The sequence below is a fragment of the Bactrocera oleae genome, chromosome 3 (assembly GCF_042242935.1).
Source record: "Bactrocera oleae isolate idBacOlea1 chromosome 3, idBacOlea1, whole genome shotgun sequence".
Taxonomy (NCBI): domain Eukaryota; kingdom Metazoa; phylum Arthropoda; class Insecta; order Diptera; family Tephritidae; genus Bactrocera; species Bactrocera oleae.
In genome coordinates this window covers 51,178,363-51,185,171 of record NC_091537.1, presented here as the reverse complement: position 1 = coordinate 51,185,171, position 6,809 = coordinate 51,178,363, and the positions used below count along the sequence as shown (strand labels likewise).

Genomic DNA, 6,809 nt, shown 5'->3' with positions numbered 1-6,809 from the left:
GGTTTTGAATCGATTCGCAAAAAGTTATGGCTTTCGTTTTTGGTACCACACCTTCATCCACTCCTTCTTCTCATTCCTATTTACATTCTTATTTTTCAATAAAACAACAACAGCCGCTTCCGATCACCACATGACAACCGGATGCTGTGAGAGTCAATATGAAATGATGTTTGACGTGATTTATTCAAATGCTTGACGGCAAGATACAAATGAACTTCTCCCGCGCATATGTCAAGCTTGAAGCAATAATTTGATCGTATCCAAGCGATTAATGAAAAAAAAAATAAAAATAAGTGCAGGAGCAAAACAGATAATCATCCCTTTAGATCATTTTTTTTATAATGTTAAAAAAATGAAATAACTTCATTTCAAATTATTTTATAGATTATAACCGCATACATTACATATATCATACAAAACTGACATAATAAATATACATATTTTCCATCAAACTCCTGCTACTGAACAGCATTGCCTGAATACTTTCTTCAATTGCGATACGGCATTATAGCTGGTATTTGACTGCGGCACCGAAAATGTATGAAAAACTTATTTATGCATCTTTTACTATAATTCATTTATACTTAAGCTTTATATGCTGAATCATGTTGGTTGTGTTATTTGAAATCTTCTGCTTTTTCGCACAAAGAGTACATTTTACAAAATTTGCATCGTCGGTTTTTGTGAAACATTTCCAAATTTTACTGTATACAGGAGCCTTTTTTGACCACGCGAGCTATGTATGAAAATATTGAAAGAGGAACGATGCCAGTAATAACTAGAAAATATTTACTGTATACGAATACATTGAAGCAGGAACGATTCCAATAATAACTGAAAACGATTTGTCGGTAAAAACGAGCAAGCTGTTTCCACATGTATTTGGTTTGCAACTCTTCCAGACAAAAACAGTTTTTTACATTGAAATTGGGACTGGTAAATTTTTAAGCAAGATGTAGCCATAATTTCGATATGAAAAAAATGTTGTGATTAATTTAGTAATTAATCGATTAATCAAAACAAAAAAATTCGATGCAATTAAATCGCTTTCTAAAGAAAAATCCGAGATTATTCGATGCAATTAAATCGCTTTCTAAAGAAAAATACGAGATTAAAGCTAATTGATTAATCTTGCCATCTTTAGATACGAAGTCGGTTCTACTACGTCGAAATTATCAACGTAGTAATGAAATCGAAATAGAATAATTACTATAGCTTGCCATATCAAGTGAGAACCATGTCCTCTTGACTGCTCCTCCGCGATGACTCTGTGAGTCATTATCAGCACCGTACACCGACCATTCAAAAATTAAAGAAAACAAATGGCTTTTTCGGTAATTCAGTAAATACAGGCAACGATGCGCTATTTGCGCTGTAGAATTGATGCTGGTTCATGCAAGGGCATCAGCATGAACCTATTAAAATCGGCGCATTTGAAAATTTGCATTTTCAAACATAAAAATGTGCGAAATACTTATTAATATTCACAGTGACGAGTAAGATAGTCAAAATTATCGATTTATATTATAAAGGTACAAACAGATAATGAATCGTGTAAAAACAAGTAAAGAAGGGATAAGTTCGGATGTAACTGAACATTTTATACTCACGAAGTCAAATGGTATACTCGTTTTAGATTTCTTTGTGGATCTTGCCGCCTTGTTCTATGTTGACCGATATTTTCGGTAAAAAGTCAGCTAAAGGCACTGGGGTCCACATATTCAGTACCTAGGAGCTTGAATAGTTTTGATTCGATTTAGGGAATTTTTGATCACAAAGTTGCATACTTTAAACGTATTATTCACGCAAAGTTTTACCCCGATATAATCATTGTTGCTTGATATGCATGGTGGAAAGTGAAAGAATCAGATGGAATTAAAAATTGTGTTATATGGGGAATAGGCGTGGTTGTAGTCCGATTGCGCCCATTTTGCACTGTAACATAGAAATATGAAAAGAACGTTACGCTTCGAATTTGGTTTGAAATCGGTTGAGCAGATCCCATGATATGGGGTTTCGCCTAAAAGTGGGCAGTACCACGCCCACTGACTAATTTTGACCGCGGTTCCTATAAAGTCATCTCATAGTATCCCAGAGATAAAATGTAATGTCTCTGTCGTGTTTAGGGCTTGGTTTATCGCGCTTTTAGTATTTTTTAACAGCACCGTTATATGGGGAGTGGGCGGGCTTGTCACCCGCTTTCACCGATTTTCACACCGTCATTAGAGGTGCTAAAACCATTTGCTCCCAGTGAATTTGGCTATAATAGCTTTAGCGGTTTAGGAGATATGCACATTAAACTTATTAGGGGCGAGACCACGCCCTCTTTTTAAAAAACATTTTAATTGCAGATGCCCCTCCCTAATGTGATCCTTTGTACCAAATAACAGTCGTGTATCTTATTGCGGAGCTTAGTTATGGCAATTTATATGTTTTTGAATAATGGCATTTTGTGGGCGTGGCAGTGGTCCGATTACGCCCATCTGGTACCAAGAAACATGTGTACCAAGTTTCCAGAAGATATCTCAATTTTTACTCAAGTTACAGCTTGCGCGGACGGACGGACATACGGATAGACAGACGGACGGACAGACAGTCAGGCCTGATCTTTTATATATGCATTACCCTATATCTAACTCGATTAGTTTAAGGAGATATAAACAACCGTTAGGTTAACAAAACTATTATACTCTGTAGCAACAAGTTGCGAGAGTATAAAGAGAAATTTACTAATTTCGAATAGTTATAAAGTCAAACGGATTATTCCAAAAGTGAAAGCTTTAGTACACTTGACGCAATCTATTTCTACTATATCCTTTTAGGTAAAAAAAAAAACCAAATTATAATAAACAATAATATACAAATTAAATTTAAAATAAATAACTTACAATAATATTTAAGCTAACACAGTTGGTTTTTGAACAACTACCTTTCAAATTTTGCGCAACAATTACAACAGTGATGCGTTTTCGAAGTTTCAATTATGGCAAAAGTGACAGGTTTGAAATAGTTGCATCATGCATACCACGCAGTTTGCGTTACTGAAAACGCTCAAAGTGAAAGTTTCCATCGATCGTCTGAAGTGAGCTTTTATCTCACCACCACCGACTGTATACCATAGGATGACGGTACGGTGGCAACACCTCCAACTATAAAGACCCATCCACATACAACTTTCCTCGCTTTATTTGACAGTTCATACTGAAACAACGAAGCGCAGAAAACAAAAGGGTATGTCACAATGAATGCGTTAAATTCAGTGCTTCTCTCCTAAAAATTGACGACGGTTGCTGGGCAAAGCTAAAAAATATAAATGACTGACCTAAAGCGAAGCAAAACTTCTATGTTGACCATAATACGTTTTGGGGACATAGCGCGAGTCATTATTACAACTAGCTATGTATATATGCACATACACATAGCCAATAAAGTCTGCGTTCACCCGACACTATTTTTTAAGTGAAGTAAAAACACAATGTAAATAGGTAATTCAGTTCATATATTCTACATGTTTTTTTTTCTCCACACAAAAACGTATATTCCTATTTTAATTTTTGTGATAACGGGATTTTGGTGTAAGGAGAAGTAAACATAGGCACCATTAAGTCTGCGTTCCGCTTTAAAATTAGTTACAAAGCTGCGTTGTTTTAAAACCTCGCTCAATTGATTTGGCGTTGATCTTACCAACTTATCTCATAACACTTCGCAAATCCTCTTTACTTGTTATTGTATGCTGACGAATTATTTTTTCCAACAGATCCTATAGATATAGCTGCTCAATAGGATTGAGGTCAGCTGATTGAGGGGGCGTTTTAAGTTGTCTAGGAGCATTGTACAAGAGCCAAAGTCTAACTATTTCGCAGTATGCTTCGGGTCATTATCTTGTTGGAACCAAGATTCTCTGCACTTTTTTTCAAATTGTTTTTTTAAAATGTTCAACAAACCCCATTTATCCATTGTGGATGAAATAAATTCAAGCTGACCCACACCACCAGCCGGCCTGCAACCCCACACCATAATTCCGCCACCTTCGTGTTTAACTTTACCAACAAGATTTTGCTTTTCAAGGGCAGTTCCTGACTTGCGCCACACAATTTGTCGACGTTTTATGCTAAAAATACAAAATTTACTTTCATCCGAAAATATTACTTGTCTCCAGAATTCCGGCGAGTTATTTATATAATTATGAGCAAAACCAATACGCTTTCGCCTGTTTACAAGTGAAATATATGGTTTCTTTCGAGCGACTCTACCATGATATCCAGCTTTTCGTAAAATTTTTTAGCAGTTTCGGCACAAATTGTTTTTTAATGGTTATATATACGTTTTCAATAATCTTTGTGGACGTAATTCGAGGGTTAACTTTCCCCATATTTATAACTTTCCGTTCTTCCCGGGCTGATAATATTTTCGGACGGCCAGATCGCGGTTTTGACATTAAAAGTCCGGTTTTTTTTTAATTGTTTATGACGCCCTGGACAGAAGAATACGTTCTTCCAATAGTTTGCCCAATTTTTCTGAAACTTTCGCCATCTTTCCACAACTTAATGATAATTTTTCTTTCCGACAGACTAATTTCTTTTCCTTTGGTTTCCATTTTTTTAAATATTATTAAAACGCGTCCCGAGCTCTTTAAACGACTAATTATATTAAGACACAATAGCCGAATTTGGTTTAGAATGCTGGAAAATACACATAGTATAAGAATAATTATAATGAATAATAACACAATATATAATGTTTTCACAGGTGTAAAACAAATATACATTAAAATCTAAATTTAAAAAAAAATGTATACATAATATCACGTAGTGGACGGCAATTTAGATTTCAAAAAGCACACTAAAACTGTTTGTTTTTTGTACAAATAATAAAACTCGGGCTTTTAAAAATTAAAAAAAACTTTAGTTTACTTGTCGAATATTCTAAATATTCTGCATTGCATCGACAGTATTCAGACATAAACAAAAAATGTTACAATAGGCGTGTTTTATTTGACCAGCACGTTAAGCTATTAGCTTATTTTGTATGGGAGACTTAGCCAACATATTTATATTGGCTTGTCGAAAGCTATTTTAGCTTGTATGTATATTGAACTAGTCATAGCGCCTGTTTGCTCCCTTGAATCGTTTAAAAATTTTAAGAGAATGACAAAAATATATATGTGTTGAATGGAAAAATTAGAAATTTAATTGTTTTACAAATGTATTTTTTGGAAAAAAAAGATTTCATATTTTAAGATAATTGTTGCACATAGTTTATTTACCAATTCAATAATAAAATATGAACAATAATAAATACATATGCTTATAATTATCATTAAACTAATAACCATACACATCTAAACATTTGTTTCTATTTAATAACTATTTTCCATAATTTTTAAAACTTATGTTTTGAATACTACTTTGCTAAATTGAAGTTTACGCAAATTGGCATTACGCATGTACATGTTGCCTATTCAAAATTGGTGTACAAATCAAAACTGCTCTGACAAACCACCAAAATTACAGCTAATTGCTAGCAATGTATGGCATGAAATATATTCAGACATCAATTACTAAACATAAGCAATATGCAGTCTCTATCGGCAATATTGTTAGCAATTCAGATTTTTAGCATTGGTTAATTGCCTGTCGAGATGCCCCTTTACGTTGCTCGAACGCACCCATTCTGCCCTATTTCTGAGTCAATATGAAATGTAGTTTGACGTGATTTATTCGAATGCTTGAGGGCAAGATGCAAATGAACTTCACCCACGCATATGTAATGCTTGAGGCAATAATTTGATCGTATCCAAGGTTTTTTATAAAGACGGCGCTAGGAATGGCAAAAAACAAAAAAATTATTAACCGATTAATGAATTAGATAATTAATTGCAGGAGCAAAACAGTGATTTCAATAAATTGCAATATATTAATCGATCAATCATCCCTTTCGATAATTTCTTTTATAATGTTAAAAAAATGAAATAGCTTCATTTCAATTTTTTTTATAGATTATAACCGCATACATTACATATATCATACAAAAGTGACATAATAATTATACATATTTTCTATCAAACTCCTGCTACTGAACAGAAGTGCCTTATTACTTTCTTCAATTGCTTTCGATACGGCATTATTGCTGGTATTTCACTGCGACACCGAAAATGTATGAAAAACTTATCTATGCATCTTTTACAATAATTCATTTATGCTTAAGCTTTATATGCTGAATCACGATGGATGTTTTATTAGAAATCTTCTGCTTTTTCGCACAAAGAGTATATATTACAAAATTTGCATCGTCGGTTGTTGTGAAACATTTCCATATTTTACTGTACACAGAAAAAAACACTTTTTTACATTGAAATTGGGATTGGTAAATTTTGAAGCAAGATCTATCCCGAATTTCGATATAAAGAAAATGTTGTGATTAATTTAGTAATTAATCGAATAATCAGAACAAAAAATTCGATGCCATCCCTAGATAGGAAGTCGGTTCTACTCCGTCGAAATTAGCAGCGTAGTAATGAAATCGAAACAGAAAATTACTGGAGCTTGCCATATCAGGTGAGAACCACGTCCTCTTAACAAAATATTTTGTGACCAAATCTTGATCCGCGATGACTCTGTGAGTCATTATCAGCACCGTACACCGACTATACAAAATTTTGAGCCGTTCGCCTTAATACTGTGCGATAGAAATAAAAGAAAACAAATGGCTTTTTCGGTAATTCAATAAATACAGGCAACGATGCGTAGTTGCGCTGTTGATTTTATGCTGGCTGATGCCCTTGCATGAACTAGGAGTTAATCATGAAG

General features: G+C 34.0%; 1 long non-coding RNA gene across 1 annotated transcript; it reads right to left on the bottom strand.

Moving 5' to 3' along the window:
• Window positions 1–387: 387 nt before the first annotated feature.
• On the bottom strand, window positions 388–961 carry LOC118680977 (uncharacterized). Its single transcript, XR_004976610.2, has 3 exons — window positions 794–961; window positions 585–736; window positions 388–522 (listed from the first exon to the last, which is right to left on the bottom strand). It is a non-coding gene; the product is annotated as an uncharacterized lncRNA (long non-coding RNA).
• Window positions 962–6,809: the final 5,848 nt, after the last annotated feature.